General features: G+C 42.7%; 1 protein-coding gene across 4 annotated transcripts in view; it reads left to right on the top strand.

The window, feature by feature from the left end:
- Positions 1 to 17,404, top strand: part of RBM20 (RNA binding motif protein 20) — a 219,800-nt gene that overhangs the window by 45,291 nt on the left and 157,105 nt on the right. Inside the window, exon 1 of one of the 4 annotated variants that reach the window (XM_079899754.1) lies at positions 2,045 to 2,270. The exons of the other annotated variants lie outside the window; for them this stretch is intronic. The gene's annotated coding sequence lies outside the window, so the exon portion shown is untranslated. Of the gene's footprint in view, positions 1 to 2,044; positions 2,271 to 17,404 lie in introns of those variants that run through there. 4 annotated transcript variants of the gene reach the window in all.

Below are 17,404 nucleotides of genomic sequence, written 5' to 3'. Positions count from 1 at the left end.
CTCAAAGTGTCACCTGTTCATTTTAGCTTCCGTTAGTGGATCTTGCCTGTAACAATTATCACTGGTATTCTAATGATGAGTTTCTATTTCACTCATTTCTTTTACCTTTATTAATTGGAATTCTTCTGTAAGGAAGAGCCGTTCCTTTACATCAGTATGGACTCCTAGATATTTCTTTTATATTTTGGATTACGGTGGTCATGATTTTTGAGGTGGCTGCACAATCTCCTCTTTTGGACTTCTTTGGTCTCATCTAACTCTTGACCACCCTCTTGATTTCATAGCTGGCTTTATTCTATCTGATTTCCACTTTGTGGGCATCTGGTGTACTCAGACCTAATAGGTTTGCATTTCATTAACTTTTTTTTTTTTTTTTTGCGGTACGCAGGCCTCTCACTGTTGTGGCCTCTCCCATTGTGGAGCACAGGCTCCGGACGCGCAGGCTCAGCGGCCATGGCTCACGGGCCCAGCCGCTCCGTGGCATGTGGGATCCTCCCGGACCGGGGCACGAACCCGTGTCCCCTGCATCGGCAGGCGGACTCTCAACCACTGCGCCACCAGGGAAGCCCTCATTAACTTTTTAATGGCAGAGGCAATTTTACTTTTCAGCCCAAAGCACGGGCCAAGTTTACACTCTGAGTCTACCCCACAGCTGGTTGAGTTGCAGTGGGAGTGTCAGCCTTAGGGCGATTGGAGCTGGTTGGGAGCTGGCAGCTGGTTTTCATTCATCTTGTTGGCTGGAGGAGGAGTTTGTAGTATTTACTGGTACATTCTAGATCAGGTTTGAATTGTGAGTGTGGTCCAAGTTACTAGCTCCTCCTCCCTTCTTGTTCGCTAAGAGCTTTCTTTTTATTCTACTTGTTGGGAAACTTTAAGGGTGAAAAAGCTGGCTTAGGAACAGAGTTGAAAGTAAACAGAGTTTCATTGCTTTTGCATGCACGTTACTAGATTAAAGTAAAATGTCATTTTAAATGATTTTGCCTCAGTTAGAAAGTTAAACAGGCTCCCAAAATGTAAGCCGTCTGATCTGCTTTTAAATGCAAAATGAGTATGTTGAGTCAACTTTCCAAACTAGGAGAAACTTCGTTTTTCCCTGTAAAACTTATTTCTTTAGCACCACACGAAAGATTAAGTGAACAATGGTGAGTGTGGCTCTTCCATTTTTGTTAGTCCTTTAGATGATTTCAGAAAATGTTCTTAGGGCTCTTCAGTCAATGATGATAGAAAGAAGAGAGAAAAATCAAGGTATGTCCTGTAACAAGGAACGGAGTTGTATTCCTCACTTTGAAAGATTTTTTAACTAACTAATTTTGGGGGAAATAGTTAAGTTAACTCAGATTTTAAAGAAATGCATAGAAAGAATTCTTCTACAGTATTACTTAAAAAAAAAAAAACAGAAAGAAAAGAATTTTCATTTGCCCAAGACGTTGTTAGAGTCAAGAAATACGGGAGCTTCTGATCTTGTCCTGGACAGAATTCACTAAGAGACAGAGCCTCAAAAACTGCAGCTAAATTCCTACCTTCTTTAGGGTAGAAACATGTGTGCTCCAAGTCTTGGGGAAGCTTAGGCAGGTTCCCACCAGTACTGAGAAAATGCATCCAAAACGCTGGCATGCCATTTCTCCATAAGTTGTTCATCTTGCCTGCTTGTAGGATTAAATGGAAAGCCAAGATATTAATACTTTAAAAACTTTACAAAAGGGAATCATAACTTTGTCACCAGGTATCCTTATCAATGTCTGTGAAGCAGCCTAATAAAGTCACACTCGTGAGTCAGATGTAGATCTTTTGAAACTTAGAGCCCCCCAAACAATTACTCCCAAAAAATACTGTGAAGGAGACAAGTAAAGAGAACTGCTGGTGACATCTGTGGATGATCGTGGTAGCTCCTACCATCTTGGGAAGTGACTTGATTCACAAAAGCTCTAGCTCGGGTTCCTGGATCTGCTTCTTTGTCTGAAATGAGGTGCAGACTGGGGATGCTGTTTGTAAAATGAGGTGATTGGACCAGCTGTGGATTTGGGGAAGCCGTTGTGTGGGCCACTCCTGGCCTTTCTGGGGTTTGTGATCACAGTGGAAGCTCAGTGCTTTTACTTGCAACATTATGGATTCATTGTCCTCTTGTCCTTGGCAGGCCTGTCAAAGAGAAGTTATTTTGAAAGCATATCGCTGATTGTACATTTCATTCCATCAGGCGCTCAGTGCATTTCACCTAACTGCTGGAGGCCACTGAGATAAGAGTGGAAAAGTGCCTTGTGCCCTTCTGAGAGGTGGGTGATCTATTTTTGACTTAGAGACTGGTGACAAACCTGTCTTCTGTCAGGTCAAACTCACATGGACTTTCTTGTTTTCTGTTCTTCTGTTGACAGCTGTGTCCGTGTGCAGGATGGTCATAGGGTAGCTGGAAGATAGCTCTGGCATTTAAACACCTAGATAGGAAGGAGCCATGGAATGTATTTTTCTTTTCTATTTTGGTTAGCAAGTCCCTAGTCATCCATAATGAGAGGTAAAGAGGTGAGGGGGAGACCTCCAGGAGGGTGGGCAGGAAAAGACACCCTACTTCTGGTTTGGAAAGCACAGAGAGAGACATTTCTACCTTTGGTGGATTTAGCGCCTGGGAAGGGGATGACTGGAAGGAAAATGGAAAATAAAGGTTGGATTTGAGGTAGCCTTGGGTAGTGGAAAGGGATGGAGAGGGGATAGAGGGGATGAGAAAGCAGGGCTTTTTTTTTTTTTTTTTTTTTGCATGCTGTATAAGACAAAACTCATGTACTGAAAATTGCATTTCTGTAATTCTTTTACATAATGTAAGATTTTGTTTCAAGAATGGTGGTGCGGGTTGATATGATGGGAACACTTTTAACTCCTCAGCTGTACTTTAACATAAATGTGCGTATAGCTCTGATGGGGATCAGTTTAAATGCTGTATGAATTCCCATCATCTTGCATCCACAATTACTAGCCATGGAGCTAATCAAAGTTCTTTGCTTTCCTCATCTGTGAAACAGAGCCAGGTCTTCCTGCCTGCCTCACAGAGCTGCTAGAGGGTCCACAGTACAGTGCTATACTACGTTGTCAGGGCTCTTTAGATATTTCGTAAAACCTGTAATAGAACCTAGGGGTCTCATGCCCAGACCTCATTTTCTGCTATTTATAGTAGCTAGTGAGTCTTCCCTCACCCCTCCTTTATTTAAGGTCATGGCTCCCTTTGAGATTCTGACGTATGGGCCTCCTTTCCAGAAACACACACACACACACACACACACACACACACACACAATTTAGCATTGATGTCAAGGGTTCATAGTTTGAAGCCCAGTTGAGAACCTCTGATGTGACTGTGCTTTTCTTTTATGGAAATTATAATTCCATCTGAGAGAACTAGGTTTTTACAGATGCCTGGCATTTGGAATTTTCTGCATCTTTCTAGATCGTTTATTTCTCTCGGAGAAGAAATCATTAAATTGTGTCCTTACAAGCTCAGTGCTTTTTCCAGGACTGCCCCAGTTCAGCTGCATACTATTATAAACTATCAAGAGCAAGATTGTAAATGCAACGAAAGGAAAAGCTGAGTCATATGGTGCTGACCAGGAAAGTAGTATGAAATTAAAAGTACATAAATCAAAGGCCCCCAAATCATGTTTCCCTCTCCATCCTTAAAATGTCATAGCTGGGCTTCCCTGGTGGCGCAGTGGTTGAGAGTCCGCCTGCCGATGCGGGGGACACGGGTTTGTGCCCTGGTCCGGGAGGATCCCACATGCCGCGGAGCGGCTGGGCCCGTGAGCCATGGCCGCTGAGCCTGCGCATCCGGAGCCTGTGCTCCACGGCGGGAGAGGCCACAACAGTGAGAGGCCCATGTACCGCAAAAAAAAAAAAAAAAAAAAAAAAAAAAGTCATAGTTAACCAGAGGGTTTTTTATTTTTGTTTTTTTTTAGTGACGAGCCCAATCAGTGTGATTTAAGTCATCCATGATATATTTATAGCTGAATGATTGAGTTGGATGACGTGACAAAACACTTAAATTGTATTTATGGTCATTGATGGTTTTACACATTATTAGAGAGAAGCATAGTTACACCAAATTAGACAGGGGCATCTGATCCAGACATCAGTTCAGTAATTCCAAGGGAAAAAATAAATCTAAATGAGCAAAAAGTGTTTTGGTATTAACTCCAATGAGATGATATTACCAGTTTTCCCAGTTAATTAGTAACAAATATTGTAGAACAAATGTTTGAAACAGAAATCTCATGTTTTTGCAAAATGGAAAGAACCCTGCACTAGGAGTCAAGCTGGGAGTCTTAGCTCTCTCACTGCATTGCTTTGTGACCTTGGGCAGCTCACTTCACCACTCCAGAGCTGTGGAATGCAGGACATGGGACTACATATCTTAAATGAGAGAAGATTTCTTGCGGTGTTAACATTTTGTGACTTTGAATTTAATTCTGTGATTGCTGCTTTTGAAAAAAAAAATGTTGTCAACATTTAACGTACACACAGAAAAGTGGCCAAATCATACGTGCATAGCTCGTTGAATTTTCACACTTCTAACCAGCCATGGATTATGAGATAAAATGTTGATATTATCAGCATTCTAGAAGCCACCCTGGGGCTTGAGTGCGACTCCTAAATGTAGGAAAAAAGAGAGAGAGAGAGAAGGAGAGAGAGGGAGAAAAAAGAATTGAGGTGGTAATAATTTTTAGAAATTTGGAAGTCTAACATTAAAAGTCAAAACTTTTTTCATTTGGAATCCTAGTAATGCAATCCATAATCCCCTATCTGCTATTCTGAAATCCAAATAGCTCTGAAAACTGAAAGTTTTTAGCAAAATTTTTTGGCAACAAAATCTTACCTGAAGAACGGTGGCTGTTTGTGGTGTTCATTTACCCTGCATGGTGTGACTGTTCATGCATCTTGCTGAAGAACTCTTCATATGTTTGATAATAAACTGCTGTCTGGACTCTGCTGGGGGTTTCACTACAGCACATGTGTCATGTTCTTTGAAATCAGATAGATTCTAAATTCCAAAACAAATCTGGCCCCAAGGATTTGGGGTGAAGGATTGTGGATTCAAACCACAGCATAATTGTTTATAAGAGCGGACACCTCGACTTTTTTATTGCTTAAATTTACATGATTTTATCTGAAAAGTAAGCAGGTGCATTTCTAGTTAACTACCTGGTGCATTATCAGATGTTTCTCCTCCAACACACATTTTTTTTTTATCACACTACATTTTAAAAAAATAAACTTTTCTTTTGGAATAGTTTTAGATTTAATAAAAAGTTGCAAAGATACTACAGAGAGTTGTCATATGGCCTTCACCCAGCTTCCCTAATGTTACCAGCTTACATTTGTCAAAACTAAGAAGATAACATTGGGTACGATCCTATTGACTAGATTATAGACATTATTCAAATTTCCCCAGTTTTTGCACTAATGTCCTTTTTCTGTTCCAGGATCCAGTCCAGGATCCCACATGACATTTAGTCATCATGTCTCTGGTCTCCTCCAGTGACGGTTTCTCAGTCTTTCCTTATTTTTCATACCCTTGATATCTTTGAAGAATACTGGCCAGGTGTTTCGTAGGATGTCATTTAGGCATTTGTGTTATTTGCTTCAATTTTGGTAAGCTTCTTAAAATTAAACTTTTTATTTTGAAATCATTGTAGATTCACATGCAGTTGTATGACGTAATACAGAGAGACCCTTTACCCAGTTTTCCTCAATGGCAACACCTTGAAAACCACAGTCTGATATCACAACCAGGATGTGGATACAGTCAAGTTACAGAACATTCCCACCCACACAAGTATCTGTCATCCAGCCCAACTCTTGGAGCCTCTTGGTTCAGTGCATGTTGACTGAGGTCTCCTGTGGGTCAGGCCCTGCTGGAGTCCTGGGGCGACAGGGCTGAAAAGAGAGACAAACCCACCCTCTTGGGGCTTAGCTTCCGGGACACAGACATGAACAAGGAAACACATGCAGAGATAATAGGATGGCAGCTAATCAGTGCCATGAAGAAAAATCAAGAGGCTGTGGACTGAGAAAGAGGAGGAAATCCAGAATTCCAGCTTCCTGTGAGAATCCAGAGCCCTGGTCACATGGGGCGGGAGCCTCAGAGCAGCTGCTTGCTTTTGACAGGGTAACTCTTTAATCTGTGTTTCTCATTAAAATCATGTATAACTATTTTACACCCCATTTGTTGGAAATCCTTGGTGTTCTGTGGGGGGTAGTGAGTCTTTAAAAATCTTTAAGTGAAACTCCAGGGAGAGCCTTGCTTCCATTGCTTCTCGTCCCACAGTGTAGGGTCTGGCCTCACAGTGACGGCGTTTTGTGTATTTAGTGACAACAGACAAAGTGTAAAAAGCCTGTTACTGTGTTTTTACTTCTTAGTATTCTTGGTACCTAAGGAGGTTGTGGCACGATCAGAGGGAAGGGGAAGGTTTTGGATTGCAAATATTTAGAATGGGCTTTTCATCTGACTGTCAAATTGTGTCACTCTCTAAAAGTGATTTCGTCATTTTAAGCGCTTCCACATCATGGGTATTAAAAAATACTGAAAAGGGGTTTTCAGCTCAGTAAACTGAATGATGTCAGTCATTTTACAGCCCTGGAAATGAGTGATTTCAAATGCACTCAAGCCATTTTTTTAATTGTGGTAAGATATACATAACATAAGCATTTTTTTTACATAACCATTTTTAAGTGTACAATTCAGTGGCGTTATATACGTTTGTAACGTATAACTATCCACACTATCTATTTCCTGGACTTTTTCATCATCCCTAATAGAAACTTTGAATCCATTAGACAATAACTCTCCATTCCTTCCTTCCCCCAACCCCTGGTAAGCTCTAGTCTACTTTCTTCTCTATGAATTTGCCTATTTTAGGTATCTTGTATAAGTGGAATCATACAGTATTTGTCCTTTTGTGTCTGGCTTATTTTACCTAGCATAATGTTTTCAAGGTTCACCCACATTGTAGCATGTGTCAGAATTTCATTCCATTTTTCGGCTGGATAATATTCCATTGTACATGCATTGTATGTATTATGTTTATCCATTCATCTGTTGGTGGACACATGGGTTGTTTCCATCTTTTGGTTATTGTGAATATAATGCTGACATGACCACTGGTGTAAAAGCATCTGTTTGGGTTCCTGCTTTCAGTTCTTTTGGGTATATACCTAGGAATGGAATTGCTGGATCATATGACAGTTCTATGGTAAGGTTTTTGAGGAATTGCTGAATTGTTTTCTGCAGTGGCTGTACCATTGTACATTCCCACTAGCAATGAACAAGGGTTCTGACTTCTCCACATCCTCAAAAAATGCTTGCTGTTTTGCTTGTTTGTTTTTATTATGGCCATCCTAGTGGGTATGAAATGATACCTCATTATGGTTTTGATGTGCATTTCTATAATGACTAATGATGTTGAGAATCTTTTCATATGCTTATTGGCCACACACATATCTTCTTTGGAGAAATGTCTATTCAAGTCCTTTGTCCTTTGCCCATTTTTGAATTGGGTTGCTTGTTTTTTTGTTGTTGAATGGTAGGATTTCTTTATATATTCTGCATGTTAACCACTTATCAGATATATGATTTGCATATATTTTCTCCCATTCTGTGGGTTTTCTCTTCACTCTCTTGATGATGTCCTTCAGTGCACAAAACAGTTAAATTTTGGAGTCCTGTCCATTTTTTTTCTCTGTTGCTTGTGCTTTTGGTGTCATATCCACAAAATCATTGACAAATCCAATGTCGTGAAGCTTTCCCCTATGTTTTCTTCTAAGAGTTTTATAGTTTTAGCTCTTAAGTTTAGATCTTTGATCCATTTTGAGTTAGTTTTGGTATGTTATATAAGGTAAGGGTCCAACTTCATTCTTTTTCATGTGGATATCCAGTTTTCCCAGCACCATTTGTTGAAAAGATGGCCTTTCCCCCATAGATGTGAGAGTTTTTCCCTGGACTCTCTGTTTTGTTCCTTTGGTATATATGTCTGTCCTTATGCCAGTTTTATTTTGATTACTATAGCTTTGTAGTAAGTTTTGCAATCAGGAAGTGTTAGTCTGCCCTGTTTTTGCTATTCAAGGTTCCTTGAGGTTCCATATGAATTTTATGATGGATTTTTCTATTTCTACCAAAAATTTCATTGGGAGTTTGATAGAAATTGCATTGAATCTGTAGATCACTTTGGGTAGTATTAACATCTTAACAATTTTATTAAGTTTTCCAATCCATGAGCATGGAATGTTTTTCTATTTATTTCTGTCTTCTTTAATTTCTTTCAGCAATACTTTGTAGTTTTCAGTGTACAAATCTTTTACCTTCTTTGTTAGGTTTATTCCTAAGTATCTTATTCTTTTTGATGCTACTGTAAATTGAATTATTTTAATAATTTCCTTTATGGTTTGTTCATTGCTACTGCAAATGATTTTGTTGGTTTTGTATCATGCAACTTTGCAGACTTGTTGATTAGCATTAACAGTTTTATTCATGGACTATTTAGTATTTTCTACATATAAGATCATACTCTCTGCACACAGAAATAATTTTACTTTTTCCTTTCCAATTAGAGTGCTTCTTACATTTTTTTCTTGCCTAATTGCTTCGACTAGAACTTCCAGTACTGTGTTAAACAGAAATGGTGAAAGCAGGCATCGTTGTCTTATTCCTGATCTTAGGGAAAAAGCTTTCAGCCTTTCACCATTGAGTATGATGTTAGCTATGGGTTTTTCGGTTTTTTTAAAAATAAATTTATTTATTTATTTATTTTTCGCTGCATCGGGTCTTTGTTGCTGCACGTGGGCTTTCTCTAGTTGTGCTGAGCAGGGGCTACTCTACATTGCGGTGCGCAGACTTCTCATTGCGGTGGTGTGGAGCATGGGCTCTAGGTACGTGGGCTTCAGTAGCTGTGGCACATGGGCTCAGTAGTTGTGACTTGCGTGCTCTAGAGTGCAGGCTCAGTAGTTGTGGCGCATGGGCTTAGTTGCTCTGTGGCATGTGGGATCTTCCCGGACCAGGGCCTGAACCTGTGTCCCCTGCATTGGCACGCGGATTCCCAACCACTGTGCCACCAGGGAAGTCCCATGCTATGGGTTTTTCATAAATGCCTTTATCATGTTGAGGAAGTTGTCTTTTGTTAGTAGTTTACTGAATGTTTTTATCATTAAAGAGTGTTGAATTTTGTCAAATACTTTTCTGCATCAATTGAGGTGATCATGTGGTTTTTTTCTTTCATATTTTTAATGCCGTATATTACACTGATTGCTGTTTTACAGTGCACCATTCTTATATTCTGGGAATAAATCCCATTTGGTCATGGTGCAGAGTTTTTTTATTATGCCGCTGAATTTACTTTGCTAGTATTTTATTGAAGATTTTGCATCAATATTCATAAGGGATATTGTTGGCCTGTTGTTTTCTTTTCTTGTAGTGTCTTTGTCTGGCTATGGTATCAGGGATATGCTGGCCTCATTGAATGAGTTAGGAAGTGTTCCCTCCTCATCATTTTTCTGGGAAGAATTTGAGAAAGATTGATGTTAATTCTTAAAATGTTTGATAGAATTCACCAATAAAGTTATTTTGTCCTGGGATTTTCTTTGTTGGGAGGTTTTAGATTAATGATTCAATCTCCTACTTTTTATAGGTCTTCTCAGATTTTCTGTTTCTTCATGGGTCAGTTTGGGCAAATTGTATGTTGCTAGGTATTTGTCCATCTCAGTTATGACCATTTAAAAATTGAACTTTTGGCAGATTATTTCTGTCTGATTTATTACTTTCTTGCCTGAGTGAAACTCTCATTTTAAATGACATGTTGTTTCTTTACAAAGTAAAGTACCAAAGGAATATGAGAGTTTTGGTTGTATATATTATTGTTGATGTGTATTCTATTTTTGTCAGATACTTAATAAAATACTTTGTGTTTTGTGACTCATTAAAGGTGAAAAAGTATACATAAGATTATCAGGGTATATGAAACTATTTCCAACATACTAATTACTTATAGTTTAGATTACAGGGTTTCTGTGGAGTTTTTGGTACAATATCAGAATAGACTAAAAATTATTCTTACTCTTATAAACTGACTGTTTTCGTGTAGTTTGTTTTAGCCCATTTAATTGGTACAACAGAATGAACCAGTTATATATTTGGCTCAAGTTTCAATTTCTTAAGTTTCTTTTCAGTAACTGGGTCTGACAGAGCCAAGAGAAGCAGCTCCCATCTGTGTGGCATGAGAGCTTGTGACTTTCCCCTGTGCTTCCATCTGGTCCTCAGGCTGGGTGTTTTCTGGTAGAAAGTCATTCGTTCAGAGTTAATTACTGAGCACCTGCTGTGTGCCACACACTTTTGTAACCATAGTTCTCCTGATGATGCAAAACACAGAAGCACACAAAAAGAGCAACTTCCTGTGTCTTGGGAGAACCAAGGGATAAAACCAAAACCAAAAGGCAGGGTTGGTCCTCAAAAAGAAGATGATTCTGCCATGCAAACAGTAAAGTCTAGAACCTTTTTGTCCTGTTCCTGTTAATGAACTGACTCCATCCCCAGGCACTGTCATCTTGGTTGGTGCTGGGTTGGCCCTTGTGTTGGAAGCTTGAGTGGCCCCTTAAAGGGGAAGAAGACTGTGATGAAGTAGTAGGTAAATTTGTGCAGGGCCTTGGAAGCCTTCCAGAATTATATGTGAAAAGTGATATTGTCACCACAGAGCGAAATATGGCAAAATGAGAATCTAACCGTTTCACTGAAACAGAAGATTGGATTCAAGCTACAAATTCAGGGACAGACCGATGGAGAAGAGTTGAGGTTTGAATTCTGAGTTGCTCTGCTTGAAGTGAAGAGCTGGGGATGGTTTGGGTTAAAAAGTAATTTCCAAGCCATAGGCCTTTCAACAACGGCGAATTGGATCTTACGCTAAGAGAACTCGTTCTGTTAGAACAGACCTTAGTTTTGCATTTTAATCACAGTCCATGAGAAGCTGACTGGCGTTTAATTTGAGAATTCCTACAATTTTGAAATACCTCTACCCAAGGAATCAGAGTACGTCTGGCCAGTGGCCTCCTACCACGAGTCAGGAGAGCGTCAGGAAAGACATTTCAGCAAGAGTACTGTGTCCGTGGTTGAAACATTGTGCTTTACGTCCTGAGTCACATTGTCATTGAGAGAACAGAATTGAATTTTTCAGGGTTGTCACTTCAAAGCACTCTTAAAACTCTTCCACACATGATCGAATTTCGTGAGGACATCCTTAGAGAGTGAGATGATATCCCAGGGTGCTGAAATTGCTAAGTTTCCTGGCCCCTGCCGAGTGGTGACCCAGAGTCCCCCTGCAGTTTAACTGAGGTGCTTTATTCGTCTGCAGACTGGAAGCCCAGGATTGGAAATCTAACACGAGATAAATAATTAAATCTCGGCTTCCACAAGTGCAGAGGGCATAAATAATCCAACCGCATGCTCCCCGGGCATTCCATACCGTGGGCCATTTCGATTTAATGCCCAGGCACTCACTTGTCACTGAATATGTCAGAATGTGGCTCCTGCCTGAGACAGGGAGAGGGTGCTATTTCAGAGAAGTGTGCTTGCCTGTCTGCTGGAAGACTGCCTCTACCCTCTGACTCTTCCGGAGACCCTTTGCTGGCTTGGTCTCCAGGGAAATTCATCTTCCCTGCATCTAGCCCTGAGTCCAAAAAACTATAACCATCTCCTCTTCTGATTAAATTAAGGAGGTGATATATTGAAGGGAGACCCAGGAAAATCGCTCATTTAATTGGAGACCTTTGGAGAAGCAGATGAGTTCACTGATGGGAGTGGACCTTGAAAACTTTATTCTCAGAGTCAGGAGTTTGAACCTGAGACCATTTGAGCATTGGGGAATGGCTGAAAAAAAAAAAAAGTTGGTGTCATTTTCTGCTTCAACAGCAAATCTTGTGAAGGGCACAGAGGAGTAGCAATCCATTTTCTGGTGACCAAAGTTGAGAAGACAGCTACTCGTTCTAATTATGTCTGCATCTTTTATATGGCTTTGCTCCTGGTAGAGACTTAATGAAAGTTTGTTAAATGTGCAAAGGAAAGAACACCGATGCATCGTGATGTTTCACACTTCCCAGCTGTGGTCTTGTCTGGTGCCACTCCCAGGGAGGTCCCCGGGCCACAGCACTAGCACATCACCTGGGAGCTAGTTAGGAATCAAAATTCTCAGACCCTGTTCCAGACCTACTGATCCGTATCTCTGGGGTGAGCCCAGTAATCTACTGTTAACAGACCCTCCAGAGATTCTGTTGCCTGCTAAAGTTTGAGCACCCCTGGCCTAGAGGTGCTTCAGCCGGAGAGGTGACTTAATAATCTTACACATACCCACTTCCTCTCTCAGTAGGAAGTCACCACAGCTGGTTGCAAGAGAATCACGTTTAAAATCCTTACATGCATGTGTTTCTTCACCCCCCACAGCTTCCCACCCAGGATGCAGCTAGTCTCCTGGCTTTTCTCTGCAGATCTCATGTTTCCAGATTCTATGTTGTCTCTTTAGGAAAATAGAGATGGGGTGAGCTGGGAGGCATCCTACTATTTGCTGATTGCCAGATGGAGGATGAGCTATAATGTCAGACACTTGCTGAACGCCCATTGTGTGCTAGGCCTGGACCCCAGTGAACAGTACACAGCCTCTGTCGCCACGACCTCGGGAGCTCCCAAGGAGGCAGACAAGGAGGTGACAGGTGCTGGGGGTGGGGTGTGAAGATGACAGTCACTGGGCTGTGCCTGGGAGTAGCCAGATGAGCCCAGCTCAGACCTGGGCCAGCCTGGGATAGGAGAGCCTTCCTGGAAGAAGTTCTGTCTGGGCCACCTCTTATTGGATAGGCAGGGTGGCAGCAGGGTGCAAAGAGGGAGGGGCAGAAGGGAACTTTGGGTGGAAGGAGCGGCACCGCCGAAATCGCACTCTAGAGAGTGCTTTACTCAGATTCGGGGACTCTATATTTAAATCGAGTTAAAAAGTACATATAGTAAAGGGTACGGCTCTTTGATTTGCAGCTTGATGAATTTTTAAATGTGTTCTCACTCTTATAACCCACCACCCAGATCAAAATATGGGACATTTCTAGCCTCCCTGTACTCATTCTAGTGCATAGGCCCCTGATCCCAAAGGAAACCCCATTCTCACCTCTGTCACCACAGGTTAATTTCTGTGGGGGACTTCTTTTGTTTTTTAATTGGGGACTTTTTTACATTATAAACTTCTTGAACAGAAACTTTATCCTGGATAGTCAGAGGTCACTAACAGGCTGGATATGCCTCCAAATTATGTTTTGTTTGGACTATACAGTTGTTTTAAAAAAAATTTACTGCCAAAAAAATGGGGGATTTCTCATAACAATCAAAAGCTCTGATAACACAGGGCTCACGTACCTTGGCAGTGATGCTGGGCTGCAGTTGGGTGGGGACTGTCCCCCCAGAAGATGGGTGTCCCCTCTTTAGTAACTCCCACTGCCCCCGTTGCTCACTCCTAGCTGGCTACGCTTGTTGCCTGCCTGGTCCTGTGGGCATTTGACTTTGCAGTCCCTGCCATTAGGTATTGTTTGGTTTGGGGCCTCTAGCATGGCTGAGGGTACTTAATAATTTTTATTCGTTGATTCATCAGCACTTATTAAGCACAGACTGTGAGTCAGGCACATGCCAGGTGTTGGGAATACAGAGGCGTTCATGGGAAGAAAGATGATGCATTGTTCGTTAGCTTGCGGTGAAGCTCACCAGATGTGTGGCATGTCCCATCTTTGTGAGTTCACTTCTCACTACCCCCTTGGGTGCCACCCATGCTGGCTGTGTCCTGGTCCCTGAGCCCAGGGACTTATAACTGTCCCACTTCTGTCATCACCATCCCCCTCTCTCTTTCCTCCCTGTCTGGACCTCACCCATCCTTCAAGCATTTGCTCAAGTCCTGTCTCTTCCAAGAAGTCTTCGCTGACCATCCCTTTCTCCTGGGACATCTTCCTCCTCTGAATTCCTTACCAATGTGTTTCTTATACCACCAAACAATGGACTGTGTCATTGATTCCCTCGCATTAAAAAAGAAAGGCCTTTTTTCTTAAACTATAGGTGGCATGGCCTGTGGGCAAAGGCTTTGCCTCATAATTCCTGACATAGCTGCATAATGCCCTGCATGGTTCTGAGCATACAGAAGGTGCCCAGTAAATACAGGAGATGGTCTGGGAAAGTAAGTGGAGCCCCAAAAGAAGAGGCTGCAGATGGCAGCACCTGGGGTGAGGGGGCAGAGGGGAAAACACTAGGAGATGCCCTCACTGGCAGTCGCCTGGTAGGAATCCGGCCTGTGAGGACCGCTTGTCCTTGTGAGAGCATTGACACACACATGGAGAGACACACACTCCAGCTGGCCATCAGGCTGCAGGCATTCCGAGCAGTGTCATGTGAGGTGGCCTTTGAGGTTCTCCCCTTACAGCCTGACAGAGTGTCCCTGGGGGTGGCAGGACAAGGTTCACTGAAGACAGCCAGTGGCTAGAAAGGGAAAGTAGCATTTTGATGGCTGTACCCCCAGCTGTGCTCCATCAAGAGCCTGGGTGCCTCACTCTGTCCCACTTTTAGTTCCTAACTTGGTGATACTGATCGCTAACGGCAACCTAATGGCAAATAGGTTACACCTTGTAACATTGCCTCCTTGAAAAGTACCTTAGATGTTGGCAAAGGATGATGACCTTTCTTTAGTGGACTTCTGTGCCCAGCTCAGCCAGCCAGACCACTGCAGTGGAGGTGGGAGAGGTAAGAGGAGCCTTTAATTTAAGGACGCTTGGCAAATAGCCATCTCATTTGCTAGGGTTCTGTTATATGTCGCTTGGTGTGCAAGGTTCCAAGAACTACTTGGTCTCTTGACAGGGAACATGATAGAATGTCAGGACCTAAGCTAATGTAAAATATGCTTTGCCCCGCCAAGTCATGCACAGGCAGTGCAAGAAGCCCATCGGTCATTCACATGTCTGCACCATGTGGCCAAGGGGCTCCGCTGATGGGATCTGGCCTTTCCAGAGCTCTGTGACGATGGAGGTCAGGCACACAGTGGTTTTTGACTTAGAGTGTGCTGATTTTGAAAGTGTGAGGGCATCCCTCAAAAACAATAATGCACATCCTTAAAGCGCACTTGTTTCCTGTCTCTCTTTCTTCCCTTATACTTGGGCCTTCCTGTTTCTCCCCACTCTCCACTCTCCTTTTCCCCCTCCTTTCCATGTCTTTGTGTTTATTCGTTGCGCCTTTGGCACTAACCCCCGATGTCCAGGTGACAATGCTGACTAGGTTTATAGGTGCTACATTCTGTTACTTGGGAGCTTCAGATTTAGTTACAAGGATCGAGAGATCTACAGGTTTCATCCAAGTTTCAGCCATGGGCCAGTTAGGGAATGTGACTTTGGAAGCTATAATACAGTTGTTGAGCAAAGTCATTATGGGAGCTTTATGCCAATTAACAAATGTTTGACTGACAACAGAAAACCCAACAAACGCTGGGTTAAACCAGAGGGACATTTATCATCTCCTTAACAAGAAGCCTGGAGGCAGGTGGCCCAGGGTTGCTTTAGTGGTTCAACAGGGTCTTCAGGGACCCCAGGGTCTGTCCATCCCTCCACCTCTCCGTGTGCAATGGTGTGTTTCTTCTCATGTCCGTGGCCTCCTCTTCCCAGGGTGGCTGACACAGATTCCAAGTATCAGGTACAGTACTTTTATGCCAGCAACCAAAGCAGGAAGTGGGGATGGAGGGTGGGCAACAGAATGATCTCTTTGTTTACCTCTCTCTTAATTGGGAGCAGAAAATTTTGGATCCTTATTGCAAAGGAGATGCTGTTTAAATGTGAAAACTGACGTGGATCTGAGTCATTTGGGGCTATCTGTGACAGAGTGAGCTGAGACTCCGTTTTCCTGTGCCCCTTTCCAACTCCATTCCCAATTGTTCTTTCTCAAAATCACAGATTGAGGAGAACTTTATTTTCTGCTAGTTTCTTCCAGCCCAGAATTCATAGTTGGGCTTAATTTTCATCAACTGATGAGCCAAGGCTCACCCAAGAATGGCTATGAGCCCTTGCCTTAGAAACCAATAAAGTCTGGCCCCTAAGGTCTGGTACCCATTCCCTCTTTTCTGAATGGTGCATCATATCAGCCTGGACCACGGTTAACATACTGTTCACATCGTTTACCCAGTGGGAACTCTGAGCCACAGCTCTCACGATTAGTGTTAAGTTACAGTGCCCTCTGGTTGGGAGTCTGTCTTTTGAAAAGTTTGGGTCTAGCCCTCCCTTTGCCCTTTCTAGCATTGAATCTTGGGAAATGATTTCTCTGCTAAAATAACTTTGGTTTGTATGCACGCGTGCATGTCCACACCCACATGCACATTCACATACCCCAGCTCTGAGCCGCTCCAGCGGGAAAGGGAGACTGCGGTTTCATGGTAGCTGTCTTTTTGATGGATGTCCCCATGTCCACCCACAGAGGCCGTGACATTCCTGCTTTCCCCACTTGATAATCTGAAAATCTTCCAAGACAGATTGCCTTGCTATAGACCTGCGACTCTGGAATGCCACATAGGTTCTGGGTTTCAATCGCCAGGGTCCTCATTGGCTCGCATTTGTAAGAGCTGGTGGGCTTGAAGCTGATAAGGTGGGGAGCTTACGGAGGGCCATTCCCAGAGCGCCAGGAAAGACACGATGCCAGAGATAGGGCAGCAGGACTGCGAGAGCTGGGGCCAGGGTGTGTGGAGCTTGATTCAGTCCCGTGGTCTTGTTTCAGCTTTCCTCTTTCATCTACTCCCAGGTACATGTTGCTATTGATAGCTCCTCACTCTTTCCCTGAAATGTGCTCCCAAATGTGCCCAACACTTCTCTCCATTTTCCAACCTCTGCTGGCAAAAGTGACGAAGGCAAGAGTAGATTTTACTCTGTGGCAAGTTGTTCTTGTGTTAAAAGTTTTCATCCCCTCACCCGGTGGAAGATTTTTACACTAGAATCTGATCATTCTGTTTACTGCCTTTAAAGTTGACAGCATGTGAAATTTATGATTGGCTTTATGGTCAGAAGGATTTGTCAAACCTTCGGCCTGGATTTGGGGAATCTGCCAGAAGAGCCACTGTCAGCATTCAGGATCTAGTTTGCTTGGTGGTCCCCAGACTTCTAGGGTGAAATGCAAATATCTCTGAGGGGAGAGTTCTGGATCTGGATCTTTTTTTTTTTTTTTTTAACATTTTATTTTTTATTTATTTTTGGCTGCGTTGGGTCTTCGTTGCTGCGCACAGGCTTTCTCCAGTTGCTGCGAGCGGGGACTACTTTTCGTGCGGTGCGCAGGCTTCTAGTTGCGGTGTCTTCTCTTGTTGCGGAGCTCGGGCCCTAGGCAGGCAGGCTTCAGTAGTTGTGC

This window comes from Stenella coeruleoalba (assembly GCF_951394435.1).
Source record: "Stenella coeruleoalba genome assembly, chromosome: 16".
Lineage (NCBI taxonomy): Eukaryota > Metazoa > Chordata > Mammalia > Artiodactyla > Delphinidae > Stenella > Stenella coeruleoalba.
The sequence above is the reverse complement of the archived record's forward strand: the minus strand, read 5'-3'. Positions and strand labels throughout refer to the sequence as shown.